The following is a 16,495-nucleotide window of genomic DNA, read 5'->3' as shown; positions in this document are numbered from 1 at the left end:
AAAGATATCCTTAAGGGCTGAATATTTAACATTCTTGTATTCTAACGTGCACAAAATGTACTACTACAATAGCAATAAACATACCTGCAAAGAGATTATGCACCACACTCACACCAATGACAACTATTAAACGTTACTGAAAGAGAAGAAAAAACAAAGCTGAGTAACGCAACACAAATTCACCCAACATTGAGAACATATGGAAAGAGTAAGTGAATACTGTTATAATTTACATTCATTCAAGTTATTTTTATTACAGTAATTTAAAGAAAAAAAAAACTCTGAAAATACTTTACTGAACAAGTAACACTTCATATGTACCGGCAAGTAAAATGAAGCATTAGTCTTTTGAATGCATCATGTTATGAACTGAATATTTGTTTCAATATAGAGGATACCTACTCATACTGAAGTACTTACCACAATTTCAAAACTGTCAAAACCACACTACAGAATATACTTTTACACTTTCTCAGTTATTTTAATGGAAACAAAACACATTAAGGATCAATACTGTGAATGGAAAGTAAATACATTAAGGACTAACAAAATGAATAATCTGTCACACTACAACGAGAAAATACAAACAGAGTTTCTAAAATTCAAAATAACATTGATACACAACATAATGTTACTCCATTCGTAATTTAACATATTTGTAAATTTCTGTTATATACAAAACAAAAACCAGTTCTTTTACATAACAAACATTTAAAAAATGGGCAACTTCAGAAACAGCTGCAAAATATTATCTTAAACAACACCAACAATTATAACAATTACACTCCAGCTGTTAACCTAATACAATGTCTGTGCATTCATGCCTGAATTAGTATTAATTTTCCTGGAAAATAAGTTTTCCATGCATGTATTTGTTACAACAAAGGGAAACATTTCATATTTCTAATAAATGCAAAAGAGTAACTAAGATGATAATGTGGAGTGAATAAAAATATGGTGTAATGACAGAAAACCACTCATGATGTAGAAACAACACAACAGTGAACATGCAAAGATCCCCCCCCCCCCCCCCCCACACACACACACACACACAATGGATTGATTGTTCTTTGTCTTTAAAGTCGCATTTATTTCTTAATATGCTAATGGAAAATATGTCCTGTGAAAAAATCAAACTTTTATAAGTGAACTGCAGTAACCTTTATCATAGGCCTACACAGTTGAGCCAGTTTACTTTAATGGTAACCACATACTGCTTACAACAAGAAGGCTTAGGTGATCAACAGAAAGCAATAACATTTGTTGATACTATAAACCAGCAATAATTTATCAAAGTGTCAGCATTAACATCTTCACAAAATGTATCACTTTAGTACATACACCTGTGAGAATGTTATCGCTTATGTATTCGATTGTTATCAGCCATCTTTTATATACTTAATTTTATTATCTTTCTGCATAATAAGATTTAAGATTCATTCAGTTTCTTTTTCATTGGCTTTCAGCATTAAATGAAGTGTTCAATACCACTTCAACTCACGACAACACAGACACTTTCCAAACTAAATTAGACCTAGGGCTACTCTACAAATCAGTCACCAAAACATACATAGAAAAAAAACGTGTAGAAATGAATGAAATATTTTCAGTGCTCTTTTCTCTTCCTGTTTGGGCACATGGTGTCACATCCTCATTGAATTAAGAGATGAAGCTGATATCCAGTATCAGTAGATCTTTAGTTAATTATTGACATTCAAAAAGATCTTATGCGTTTTTGAGTGCTTGGCAAATTTTTCTTTGCAAACAAGATGGCTCAAAAATTTGCATTAAATTTTGCTTGAAAATGGAATAAAGTGCAGCACCACACTTTATGTGCTGACTGTGGCTTTAGACAAATCTACTATGAGTAAGACAAAAGTTTATGAGTGGTATAAGGGTTTCAAAGAAGATTGAGAAGACGTTTGAGACTACAGCTGCCCTGCACACCCTAGCATATCTATTTATAACTGATGATGATATGAAAGAAAGAAAATGGCTCTGGAAAATAGCCTAATCACCATCAGAGAGGTTGCTGACGATTTAGAAATATCTTTCGGCTCACATCAAACAATTTTTTTTTTTTTATGTTTTGGGCATGGAACTTGTACCAGCAAAGTTCGCTTCAAACTTGTTGAATTTCTAGCACAAATGTCATCATGTGTAAATTGCTCAAGGAAGTCGACAACAATCCACAAGCTTCTAAAGGAGGTTATAACATGAGACAAAACACTGGTAAATGTCAGAACCAATGCCCAATCATGCCTGAAGATACAAGACCGAAAAAAATTCGACAAGTTCGATCACGTGTGAAGGTCCTTCCTACTGTTTGCTTCAATTAAAACAGGATAGTGCATCATGAGTTCCTGTATTATGGTTGTACAGTCAATAAGGAATACTACCTGGAAGTTATGCAATATCTGTGTGAAGCAATTCGAAGAAAACAACTAGAACTGTGGCAAAATCATTCATGAAAACTGAATCACAATAATGCCCCTACTCTCACTTCACCGACTGTTCCATTACGTTGCCTCAGCTTAAGCCACAGCCACAGCATTTGCCAGACCCTGCGACTTCTTTCTATTTCTGAAGCTGAAGAGAATCATGGAAGGACATCATTTTGACACCATTACTGATATAAAAACAGAGTCGCTGAAGGAGCTGACCTCCAAAAGAAAAAGCAAGTTCCAGAAGCGCTTTCAAAATTGGAAAAAGTACCAGCGCAAGTGTCATATCCGAGGGGGATTACTTTGAAGGGGACAAAGTTGATGTTGACAAAAATAAACAAAGATTCTTTATGAAAAAAAAGTAAATCCCATTACTTTTTGAGCATACCTTTTATTAGAACAGGTACCAAAGTGCGTACACTAAAAATTCTTATGCATCCAGATGGATACATCCGCAGCTCGTTATCTACAGGGTAGCATTGCTGCCCCAGCTGGGTCAGTGATTTTCCCCGGGGACTGGTTATTTTTGTTGTCGTCATCACTTCATCGTCATTCATGAAAATGGAGAGTGAACTGTGCAAAGCCATGGGAATTGTATGGGTGCTGATAACTCAGCACCCCATAAACCAATCAATCACCACCACCATCCAGATAGATAAAATACTGAAGTTACAGCAGTAGGCGGGTAAGTTAATCGAAAAGCTAAATTCTTCCCACTCAGTTGAGAAAATCAGCTAAAACAGTCTTTGTTAAGTAATTCATACTACCCAGACTGATTGAAGGACTCAAAGGCAACGAGTAGTAATGAAAGGGGATAACACCACAACCCTGTCACATTTCATTTCCTTCATCTTTCTTAACATAATGGAATTAGTGCAAGAGGCATAGCAGCAACTTCACTAGCTGGGAATCACCAATGGGTGTCCTTAGTATGTGCGGTGATGAATGACAATGTAAGTTATGAGTTACCTGAAACAAACTGTGTGTCAGTCAAGGAATGTTGCAAAATAGGGACCAATTAAATGAGGCAGTGCAGCAGTTACGACAATGACCTCGTATTTGGGAGGATGGAGTTGCTCTGTCGGGCTACCCTGATTTGGGATTTTCGAGCTTTTCGTAAATCCCTTAAGCAAATGTCAGACTGGTTCTTTAATCAAGGGCACGGCCAATCACCTGTGCTATTCTCATGAACCATGCCAGTATTGTGTGTGTTGATCTGCATTGTATTATGATGATGATACTAAGATGAGTAATGATAAATAAATAAGAAACATTCTAATTACATCACTGTGCAGATCAAATTATTAGCATAATTTGGATGCAATCACTTAATACTGTTTTATGGTATAATCTACTCAGACAAAGCAAGGTAAGATTGCGCGCGCGCACGCACGCACGCACGCACGCACGCACAAAGTCATTAAAATATTTACCTCAATATTTTGACTTAGGGATGTAACTTTAGTTAATCACTAATGTCAACTTTAAAGTGATGTTAGATACTTTACTGTTTATATATATCACAATAATGTTCTCCACAAATAATTCCCACACTTCCCAATATGAATAGGTTCCCAGGAAATAGTGAAGAATGTAATACAAACCACCAGTTTTACCTGTGATTCTACCTGTTAACTTGACCATTTCACAACCAGCTAGTGTCTTTCAATCTAAACTACATCCCTGATGACCTTACGCAGGTCAGTCTGGTACCATAATTATCATTTTTAAAAAAAGAGGGGGCAGGGGGTGCAACAGGTACGTGTCTCGTACACAGTGCAAGCCATCAGTACATTCTTTGAAGGTTGGCACCATATGTTACACAAACAGTACCCAGTGTTTCTGTTTGTGTATTGTTTAAAAAACATTTAGTTTTTGTTGGTTAGTAAGGTTGTGGTAAATGACCTATCCTGAAGCACACGCTGATGTCAAGGTCAGATTGTTGGAAGATGACAGTCTGGTTGTAAGTCAGTAAATATACATTGTGGATTAGACTTACATAGCTCCATTGACAGCCCTCATTAACACACATACTAGTTAGCAATGCGATACCATGCCAACAGACTAATGATGTCATTAACATCGCAAAATACAAGCCCTAATTAACATTCAATGGGTAACTGAACTACCATGATGAAAACTTTAGGAAAATAAAATCTGACAAACAGAGAGGACCTTCACGAGAATAGAGGGTATGGGCCTAGTAGGTTCTCATCATAAAAGCCTTCAAAAGCAGGAAGTTCCAACTAAGCACCACAACCTTCGCAGTAGGGCTTCTGAAGTGTTTCCATAAAAATAATAATAATTTGGTTTGTTTGCTTTTTGAGTGAAAGTAAAATTGTGCACTTGTGGTGGTATCTAGTGTGTCGACAAGTAAGGGTTATTGATTTTCCAGTGTGGTGCATGACAAATCATACTATGTAACTCATTTTCTTATTATTTAATAATAATCAGTTTGACGGTTTGTTAAGTCAAATGCTGTTTGTCTTCTGTGATTTGTATTTCATTACCAACATGGAAAATTTTTAAAATGAAAGTACAAAACATGATATTTCAAATGTGCAACGCAGTTCTGAAGACATGCACAGTATTGAGAAAACTGAGAAAAGTGTGTTACAAGTAGTGGCTATACTATGGATGGCTTTTACACCAGACCCAGAGCTGTGATACATAAACAGGCTCCTCATGCTAGCTGAACACACTACTTAATTCACCAAGAAGCACTGGCAACAAAATGCTTGCAACCTGTGCTACATGAAGTTCTTCAATCACTTGACAAAATGGGGAACTTCACTAAAAGTTAGCCACTTTAGTCGAGAAGTTTTTAACAAATTGGTGTTGATTTGGGGGCTGAGCACATTTCCCTAATTTATTGGAGAGATTCTCACTGGCTTTCATGTGGGAATGTCGTGAAAAGGGTGTATTATCTCAGGAATGAACTTCCTTCACACTTACCTTGTTCAAGAGAAACACTGAATTTTCAAGAAGTTCGTAGAAAGCAACTTTTTACTGAAGTCACCGTACTTTAAAAAACTCAATTCTTTGAATGCATCCAATCCCATCAAGTTAATGAGAACAATGTGCTACTACAAGATAAAATTTCAGCCTGCAGAAAGAAACTAATATCATGGAAGAAAAAGGTGGGTGATAAAAATGTACATTATATCTTCCCTGTTTTTCAAACAGTTTTAGAAGACAATAACTTTCATTTGAATGCAGAATTCAAGTACGTGTTTGTGGATCATTTAACTGAACACAATGATTACTTTCTGAAGTACTTTCAAGAACAAGTTGAGCAACACAACTGGATCAAAGATCCTTTCAGTACAGGCCTTCCTTCAATGCTTACCATTGAAGAACAAGAGCAATTTACTGTTATTTGTTCACACTCCACACTAAATTCAAAGTCTGTATCCTCCATCACTGTTTGAGTTTTGGAGCTTGATTAAACAGAAGTATCTGCAAGCAGCTAACAAGGCCCTACAAGTTTTGATCGCTTTTGTAATGTCCTACATATTGGAGGTGCGTTTTTCAATGTTACCCGTCATCAACACAAAATGAAGATCATGAGTGAGATGCAAATAACTGATTATGAAGAAGCAAGCCCATAGATTCTGTAGAAAGAATAAGATGCATCAACATTAAAAGTGTACTAAAATGTTTTACATCAACAACTGATAAAGAAATTGCTACTCTTATTCATTTTCTAAAACCTATGTTTATTTACACCACATTTCGAGTACAATGTCACATGCAAAAGGAGCCGCAGGTGTTTACGTACAGGTCAAGGGAGCCATGTAACCATAAAGTTTGAAAACCACTCATCATCTGCAAACACGCTGAAATAGGGATTTTGATCTGGGATGTAAATTATCTATGAAATGCACAACAGACATAAAAAAAAAGATTGTCATGACACATTTGTTGGCTTCGTCAACCCACATCAAACCCTTTACCTTCCAATCTAAATCAGGTCTCCAGCTACACTATAAACCAGTGTGACCCGAAAAATTTTTTTGAATTAAAACTGCTTTTTGTTGCAACACGTACTAGCTTTGCCAACTCACAACAGAACTGTCGCCTTCCAACCCACACTACACCTCAGGCTACTCTACAGTTTGATCTGTTACCACAATGTCAAACAGAAAAAATATATTAATTTAGTACACAACAAACTCTTGAATGTCATTACCCTTGCTATCTCCACTAGATCTATTCAAGTTTATCAACATGACCTAAGTGATCACTTGCACAAACTAAACAATGTATGAAAACATACAACCAATTTCTAAAAATGGAACAGACAGCATTTACATAAAATACGATTCCACACTACAGAGAATATACCAAGGTCTCATTCTGGTCACTATACCCAAAATGCCTATTTTCCAAGCGCTGCCTGATATTTTCAAGTTTTTAAAATGTTTGAAGGTTTTAACAACAACAACACCCAGGCCCAAAAACCTCCTATCCCATACAGGTCCAGGTTATTGTTCTGCAAATTAGGCCTACTTTATGTTTTCATCCTTGAGCTGGTGCAGTCTCCTGCTTTGTTTCATTAATTTTTGACACTAGAACAAATTCTATTTGGATCCCACATTTCCAGTGATTTCCATAATTTTAACAGCTGGTCTGATTTCGACCCATGAATCACTCTTATCAAACCAACCACATCAGTCCTCTTCTGACAACTTTTTCATTTTATATACCGTCATGGGTCCTATCCTTTCCTGTTACTTTTTATTTCTCCGAAACCATGTTCAACCCAATATGCAGCACCAACTGTTATGATGAACAGCTCTCTCTATCGATTAAATGTATTTGATCTACTGTCATTTAGCTTCAATGTCAGATTCATTCCCAAGCAAACCATACAGCATTCATATTTGTTGTTCTCATGTTGATAAATTGTATGTTCTGAGTTATCAATGGCATTCACAATTCTGATTTTGTTGCCCATGCTTCACTTTTCTCAGTAACCAAGTCTTTTAACTGAAGCAAGGAAAGCTTTGCAAACAATTCTGGAGGAGAGGAGATCACCATTTCAACGTCCCGTCGACAACAAGGTCACTAGAGAGCACAAGTTTGGGTTAGGGAAGAATGGTGAAGGAAATACGAACTGCCCTTTCAAAGGAAAAGTAATTTAGGGAAATCACAGGAAAGCTAAATCAGAATGGCTGGACGCAGCTTTAAAAAATTATCCTCACGAATGTGTGTCCAGTGTGCAAAGGAAACAATTTTTCTAATATGTACCCATGCTTTTCCTAACAATAAAAAGACACAAAGATGTCAGAGGCTCTTGTTCTGTATGGTCATCCTAATATAGTTTATACTAAATCATTTCCAGCAAATGACAGGCCAGTTCCTTCAACAATACAATGGCCAACTACTTGTCCTGTTTTCTAGCAAATACACTTTCAAATGTCTGCACATATGACATATGTTTTCCTTGCATTAAGCTCGAAGGTGCTTTACCTTAGACAAATAGGTAACTAAAATTAAGTAGATCTCATAGCATTAAACACAGTTTTGTGTACTTACGAAACACATCAATTACTTCCCAAGTTTTTCTTAATTGTTTGGACACCAGAATCATCTAAAATAAATATGTACCCAACACAGTGGTATGCACATTGCCTACAACAATGAGCATTTAAGATAACTGTCACTGTTAACACTCCCAAAATAGTGCAATAAAACTAAAATGTGGAATGGACTGCGAATGGGTGAAGAGGGCAGAAGGGGTGGAGTACACCACACATATAATTCACAAGACAATACTTGTGCCTACATTGCAAACACTGGAATGAAAATTTAAAGTAGCTGCTGCAGATTGATTCACAGTAAGTGACAACAACAAAATGACTCTTACAGAACTGTTGAGACTGGGGGTTCTCTTAAGTAATAGAATACCAGCAAGGACAACATGAAATTAACTTTCCTGAAATACCTATTCTGCCCAATGAAATGGTGTCAACATGTCATTCCACCTTTCATCAAAAGGCAAGTTACACTAACAACCAGAAATAAAATGGTTAATCAGACTCAGTGGAAGTTACATATTTGACACCTCTTGCATTTTTCAATATGATTCAGATGGTAACAGTACACTTTGGTAGTGGTCAAACTGTTAACACAATCAGATTTTCCGCTTTCACATTCAATGGCTTCACCAACTCGCAACCTAACTGTCACCCTCCCACCTACCTTAGACCTCATACTGTGCTAAACATCAGTCTATCACCACAACCAACAACTGTCAAACTCTAGTGATGTCTTGTAGGTGAAGAGTCAGGGGTTGTATTTAAGGGAAAGGAGCTAGGGACAAAACGAGAGACAGTACTGTAAATATGAATATAACAGATCTCTAGCCCGTTTCTGATTATGAACCGCAACAAATTTACGGTCCCAAGACTGACACATGAAACGTCTCACTTAGTACAGTAATACATAAAATATTCAAACAAAAATTGGATTTCCTCTGGTGTCATTCATATTTTTTTTCCATCATTAAATTTTGACATTACCATGGCTAACGGAACGGAAAAGTTTCTACGACAAAGGCCATGAAACCTGCAATACTCGTCAGCAACTGATAATGGATTAGTTACGAAAATTCTAAATTGGCTACGAGAAGCGAAATAAGAGTAATCAGACCTGTAATCAACAGCTGTTTAAGTGAATGCATTTGTTCTGCTCTGTTGGTGATATTACAATACTGTTGACTACATAGCGTGCTTTCCCCCTAATCATTTTACAGCTAATTTATGACAACACAAAGTGCTATGCAGTAAATCTGATTGCTTTTCACAGTCCAAATCAGAATACGTGTGGTCTAAAGAAATTACACTCAAATACTGCTTTGGCTCTTAAAAGTTAACGCAGGGAATGGAATGACTGATGTCCGCCAACAGAAGGGAAAATGCCGGAGGGCGTGGCATAACGCACGCACTAAACAAATGTTATTTCTACTTTAGTTTTCGGCACTAATCATTTAAAATATGCACTATAAACAACGATGTGCGAGATAATTGGCTACAAGGAGCTTATTAGCGTACTTTCCAATCGACGATCAGTCCTTAAACACAAGTGATTCCTCCATCACACATTTACATAGTGACATAAAAGCAAATCAAATGCCAAAACACTCACATAATTTTTGTATTGACAATAACGCAATTAAATATTCACACACCCTTGACTGTAAAGCCATCACATGTGTTCTCCCTAACTTTTCATTCCGCATCACAACGCCATTTTCCGCTGGACGGAATATCTTTGCTACAGATACGTCCCAGCGCAGTGTTCAACACTCTAGTTCAACGTCAAAAATAGCTTTGCGAGATAAGCACATTTAATACGTAAATCCTAGTAGCCAACATTTTTCAGCCATATAAACAAAAATTTCAAAGTAAAATTAAGTATATATAATGGAGACGGAAGACTAAGACGAATTGTACAAACTGTCGCAGTGTCATACTTTAATATTCGGTCGCCCTAAAAATGCTTAATAATACTTCAGAAAATAAATAAATACAAAGTGTTATTAAGTAAGTCTGTTAAGGAATACATCATTTCACTGTTTAAAATTTACTGATCTGCTATTACACATAAAATGGCACCAAATTCATTTGCAATCACTGACGCTGCAGACCTATTTCATTCACTGAAACCGAGCGAGGAGGCGCAGTGGTTAGCACACTGATCGCGCATTCGGGAGGACGATGGTTCAATCCCGCGTCCGGGCATCCTGATTTAAGTTTTCCGTGATTTCCCTAAATCGCTTCAAGCAAATGCCGGAATGGTTCCTTTGACAGGGCACGGCCGACTTCCTTCTCCATCCTCCCCCAATCCAATGAGACCGATGACCTCGCTATTTGGTCTCTTCCCCCAAATCAATTGAATCCAATCACTTATTGAAATAACGAAAAATGTGGTATCCATACTTTTTTCTTTTTTTGTTCTACAGTTCTAGAGTTGTCGTTTCTTCGCTAGACAAATTCTTGACGTGAAATGCAAGCACATACAACATGTAGGAATATACACAGCATTACAGGTGCCGCACATTTTGTAAACTGCAAGATAAAGTTAATAGGATGGACACGACATTGCGGAGTCGCAGGCCGACAATGGCGCAGCGTCGCAAGGGGAACGAACTAACAGTACAGACTTCGCGACTGAATATTCTGCACACATCTTGTGCTATCGAAAATCTGTTATAACTATAATACCATAACACAGTTTTACGTTAGACAGTATTATTTGTTTCCAGCAAGTTTGTAACACACTCATTTAAATACAATTAAATATTAGGCAGGAGCATAAGTTCGTAGCGTTTTTCAATAAGTTTAAGCAGCATAACAGACTGGCCATCAATAATATATTCTCTTTCACTATTTACAACAGTCGGCCAATGTAGGGGTAACTTTTCGATTCCGCGACTGTAGAAATCACGTTGTTTTGAGGCGAAGAATTCTTCCAGCCATCTTCGGAGAGCGTTCTCATCCGGAAAGGAAGTTGCTGAAAGGTTGTTCGGCAGAGAGCGGAAGAGGTGACAATCTGAGGGCGCAAGGTTAGGTGGATAAGGTGGCTACGGAATGACTTCCCAACCCAACTCCTGTCTAATGTGTTCTGACAGTCTAGCAGAATGCTGGCGGTCGTTGTCGTGGAGTAGCATCACTTCATGCATCCTAGCTGGTCATTGTTTTCGTATTGCGTCTGCATGACAGTTGTTGACACCAAATGTCATCAGTGATCCCAAGGAGGTAATTCGTAGTACACCATACCGTCGCTGTTACACTAGATGGATAAAATTGTCTTCTGTGGATGAACCCAGGTCTTTGTACGGGGAACTGCTGCTTTGTTTGGGCTCAGCCATTCCTTACTTTTGCGGAAGTTAGCATAAGGCACCATTTATCGCCACCAGTAACGATACAGAATAGGGAAGGTCGGCGTTGTTCACGAGCCAATCGATGACGAGCAAGCAGAGATGTACAAATGGCCACCAACTGATTTCTATGGTTTTGGCTGAGAGCATGCAGTACGCAAAGACCCCACCTTTGAAACTTCTGCATTGCATGCAAATGTTGTATGATGGTGGAATGATCACAGTTCATCACATTTGCCAGTTATCGCGTGTAGTGATGTGGATCATTGTGGATTAATGTGTTTAAACGATCTTCATCAAACCCCAAAGGTCTTTCTGAACATGGAGGGTCACCAATTTCAAAACAATCCTCCTTAAAATGAGAAAATCGTTTTTGCCGTGATCTATGCAATGGCATTATCTCCATACACGAATCAAATGTTTCTGGCTCCTTTTGTCACCTTTCCACTGAACTCAAACAGAAGAATATGTCGGAAAGCTTCCATTTCTCCACTTGGCATTCCATTTTCTAGCGTCCACAGCCCCAGCCATTATCTCGAAATGACAAAAGACAATATGTTAAGTCAAAGCGCAACAGTAAACTACAGATACAAAATAGCAATCGATAAATAAACCCACAATAACTGGAACACCAATGTGCAAAACAAAAACACTACAAACCTATGCACCAGCCTGTTACAATAAAGCCATGATTTCAGAAACCTATAAACTGAGTGATTAATATAATACATTCCATCATTTATGTGGTGAAAACAATACCCAGTGCGAATCGAAAGTGAAGGCTAAAGTTTCCGCTGAATATTGTGTACGGTGCAGATTCTGGCCTGCGAGTGAAATGGTCCATCATCGTGAGTAGCGTTGTGTCGCACACGCCATGTGCATGTGTGTACAAACACTGTGGCGTCAAACATTCCGCGCCAGACACCAGAGGGACTGCGTTTTATATATGTGTTTTGGTTTTGTTTATTTTTTGATTTTGCTTTATATGTTTTTGTATCTTTCATTCCTAGTTATTAGTGCATAGTCACGGGATAATTCGAATGTATTGTTTCTTGCAGATTAACCGTGAGTTGTGAGTTTGTATTCTTAGAAGCCATTATTTTTCTTCGTCGTTTCTCCTGTAACTGCATTCTAAAAAGTTTGTCGCTTTTGCATGCGGGAGTTTTTCGTGCAGCACAGTTTCACCATATTGAGTTCCATGCAGGAGTAAACCATCGAATGACAGCCAACCTGGTCTGTACCAACAAACTGGTTGCCCCGACGTGATCGCCTGTGTAACATCACGACGGAGATTTGCAAAACGACATAAGTAACGGCTGTGACTGGTCCTGCCACATTGCGAGTGGCTGTACAGTTACCATCTTTCTGGCCACACAATCTGGCTTTGTAGGTGGAGGCTAGCTTTTTCTATTTCGGAATTTCAATGGACGCTGCCCAGTTTGAGCTGGTAGTAAGACAATTCGATCGCCAGTACTCTGTGGAGGTGCAGGATGTAATTATCTCACTGTCAGAAGCTAACTCCTATGACTGGCTTAAAATAGAATTGGAAAGCATTAGGATCGCAGTGAGAAAGAATCTCACTCATGAAGATATTGGAGACATAAAGCCCTCGCAGTACTTTCAGCACCTAGAAAGCAAAGTGGAAGCAGGAACTATACTGGACAACTCATTGTGCTTGATACAGAGCAATTGTTTACCACTGCCTGTCAAAGCAATCAAAGAATCACTGGCTGACACATCCTTGGACATGGTAGCAAAACTGGCAGATAAAATCCAATACACGATGGTGCTGGCCCCAGTCAGCACCACCACCATGCAATGTGCTAGCGTGACACCAAACATTTCACATGCGGATTACGACGTCTTGGCACACTATTATCTCATTGTGACTCAAGCAATGACAGAGGCCAGAAACGATACCACCAATACTCATACAGCAGATCATCAATGACCGCTTTTGCAACCAGGACTGTGTAGCAAGGTATCTACTGATATCATTGAGAATTCTGGTAGCAAGCACCCAGATGCTCAACCCCCCCTGCATTTACCCGTATGTCAGCTGCAGTCGGAAGTAGCCGCCACCTCTGATTTCCAGTCAGTGTGTCAGCGAGTGTTTGTTGGTAATTGGCAGTCCAGGCGGAAATATTTAATATACACTGGATCCAGTTTGTGTATTTATCCAGAGACCAAATGGTTCAAAAGGCTCTGAGCACTATGGGAATTAATAGCTGTGGTCATCAGTCACCTAGAACTTAGAACTACTTAAACCTAAGTAACCTAAGGGCATCACACACATCCATGCCTGAGGCAGGATTCGAACCTGCAACTGTAGCGGTCACGCGGTTCCGGACTGAAGCGCCTGAATCGCACGGCCACACCAGCCGGCTATATCCAGAGAATATGTTCAACATAAGATAAGCATCTGCATCATTCTATATGACCTCTGTGAACAACTCAGTCATAACGACATATGGCTAGCATTAGATCTGGGTTTGTGTCGAGCTTTCACATGGGATTTCACCATCGTGTACATCAGCGAACGCACTATTGCAACAGACTTTTTTGCCCTATTATAACCTGCAGTTGGACGTGAAGAACATATGCCTGGTTGATAGCAGCACTCGCCTGACAGCGTCTGGATTTCAACAGGATGCAGCTGTGCACACTACCAAACTGATTCAAGTCATGGGTAGAGAGTATGTCTAACTGTTGCGCCGATTTCTGGCCCTGACATCTGGCCCGTCTAAGGAGGTAATGAATAACACTGTTCATAATGTCAAGACAGCCAATAAGCCTCCCACATCTTGTAGACTGTGACATTTGGCTCCAGACCTGCTGGCGATCACAAAGGCAGGGTTTGATGGTATGATCTGTGAGGGAGTCATGTGCCCACCCAGCAGTCCCCATTCCTCACTGTTGCATCTAGTGTACTAGACACTACTAAATCATACACGCTAATACTCATGATGGAACTGGATATCTTGAAGATAGCTATAATTACTACTATGGGACTGTCTGAGTGAATGTTATGACGTCTGGTCTCCAGAATGTCGCAAAAACTTGCCAAGGGTTTACTGACTCAGACTATCTTTTTGGTTGCCTATGTTGACGATATTCTGATTTTGTCAGCCTTGTCAGAGCAGCATTGTCAAGATTTAGAAGAAGTGTTCAAACAGCTGGAATGACATGGAGTGGTCCTCAGCACTGCTATATGTATCATTGGTCAGACACAAGTGGATTTCCTGGGATATAGAGTATCATACCTGAGACGGTGGAAGCTGTCTTGTGGATCGTATGGCCAAGCACCACCAAGGAATTACGCCGATTTCTGGGAATGTTTAATTTCTACTGCCACCACCTGCCACACTCTGTTGAGCTACAAGAGCCACTAATTTCAGTGTTCTCTGGCCTGACACATAAAGGAAACTGACGTTTGAGGCAGCCAAGACTATCGTGGATGCTACATTGTTCACGCACCCTGAGCCTAATGCACCATTAGCACTGATAGTTGATACTTATCAGTCAGTGATTAGTATGGTGTCATAGAAATGGTGCGATGACACGTGGCAACCACTACCGTTCTTCTCATGAAAACTACACCCTCACAACAGAAATGGAGTATGTATGACTGGGAACTTCTAGCCATGTATGAGGCCATTATATACATCAGACCTTAGCTGGAAACCAGGTACTTTTTTATCTGTACTGATCACAAACCATTTACATACGCCTTTTGTCAGAACATCACGAACTGACAGCCAAGACAGCACAACCAGCTCATGTTCATCTCACGTTTTAGTTCCAATGTTTGGCATATCTTTGGTATTAACAATGTGGTAGCCAATTGTTTCTCTCAGGTAGGCACCACCTCCAGCACATTCAGTTACACTAATCTTAGCTAAAGCACAACAATTGGACCTGGAATACTAAAAGCAGCATCACCAGCATTCAACCTCCAGCTAATTGAGATTCCTTGAACTGATGTAAAACTGTATTGCGCTGTTCCCACCTCACAATCTCGTCCTTCCCTACCAGCCACTTTCAGGAGAAATGCATTCGCGACTTTACATGGATTGTGTCAGCCTGGTACGATCAATGACCCCTCTGGTGACAAACAGTAATGTTTGGTCAGGGATATAAAAAGACTGCCATGAATGGGTGAGGATGTCACTGACATGCATGCACCTGTAGGGAACTTTCAGAATTCATCACCTGCTACGCCGAAGTTCACATGGCTGTCGTCAGGCTCTTACCACTACCCAATTGCCAATGCCATCTACTCACAACGATAGACCATTTCACTCAATGGCCAGAAGCTACAGTATTTTGGTAGAAACATTAGCCTTCGTTTTTGTGTCGCACTCGGCATCATGATTTGGCTGTCCACTACACATCACAATGAACCGTGGGCAGCACTGTGAGTCTGACCTGGTCGACCGCTGTGGCCGAGTGGTTCTAGGCACTTCAGTCCGGAACCACGCGTCTGTTACGGTCGCAGGTTCGAATCCTCTGTCGGGTATGAATGTATGTGATGTCCTTAGGTTAGTTAGGTTTAAGTAGTTCTAAGTTCTAGGGGACTGATGACCTCAAATGTTAAGTACCATGGTGTTCAGAGCCATTTGAGTCTGGCCTGTTCACCAAACTGGGTAAATTTTGCAGCACAGCTCACCACCCCATGACGAGCTACCACCCAACTAGCAATGGGATCATTGAGAAATGGCACTACTCACTTAAAGCAGCAGTGATGTGCCTTGACACCAAGTTGACTAACAGCAATCCTATGATGCTACTGAGCCTAAGGAACACTTATAAAGAGACTTAGATGCTTCACTGGTTGACCAGGAGTACATTGCAGGTAGCTGGTGAATTTGTGGACTTGAACACTCTGCCACAGCTGGATCAAGATCAGTCCTACTTTGTTCATCGACTCAGAGACCACATAATCTGGTGCCGCCCCCACCAGCCTTCCAGACATGGAATAGCCTCTACCCTAGTGCATATCAAGACCTCAGTACATTTTCTCATGTAATACTAGATATGGAGGTCACCAAACCATCTCTACATCCTCCATACAGTGGCCCAAATTGTGTACTCATAATGGGAGGAAAAACGCTTGACATTTCAATTAATAGGAAACTGACCATAGTTTCCATCAAGAGAGTGA

At 39.5% G+C, this 16,495-nt stretch overlaps 1 protein-coding gene across 2 annotated transcripts in view; it reads right to left on the bottom strand.

The window, feature by feature from the left end:
- Positions 1-9,731, bottom strand: part of LOC124796436 (ubiquitin carboxyl-terminal hydrolase 47) — a 145,353-nt gene extending 135,622 nt beyond the window's left edge. The window contains exons 1-2 of one of the 2 annotated variants that reach the window (XM_047260628.1): positions 9,640-9,731; positions 85-136 (exon numbers count right to left, since the gene is read on the bottom strand). The gene's annotated coding sequence lies outside the window, so the exon portion shown is untranslated. Of the gene's footprint in view, positions 1-84; positions 137-9,596 lie in introns of both variants that reach the window. The other variant, XM_047260630.1, reaches the window with a different exon arrangement.
- Positions 9,732-16,495: the final 6,764 nt, after the last annotated feature.

Source organism: Schistocerca piceifrons, chromosome 4, assembly GCF_021461385.2.
Source record: "Schistocerca piceifrons isolate TAMUIC-IGC-003096 chromosome 4, iqSchPice1.1, whole genome shotgun sequence".
NCBI lineage: Eukaryota > Metazoa > Arthropoda > Insecta > Orthoptera > Acrididae > Schistocerca > Schistocerca piceifrons.
Note: the sequence above shows the minus strand (reverse complement) of the source record. Positions and strands in the feature narration are given on the sequence as shown.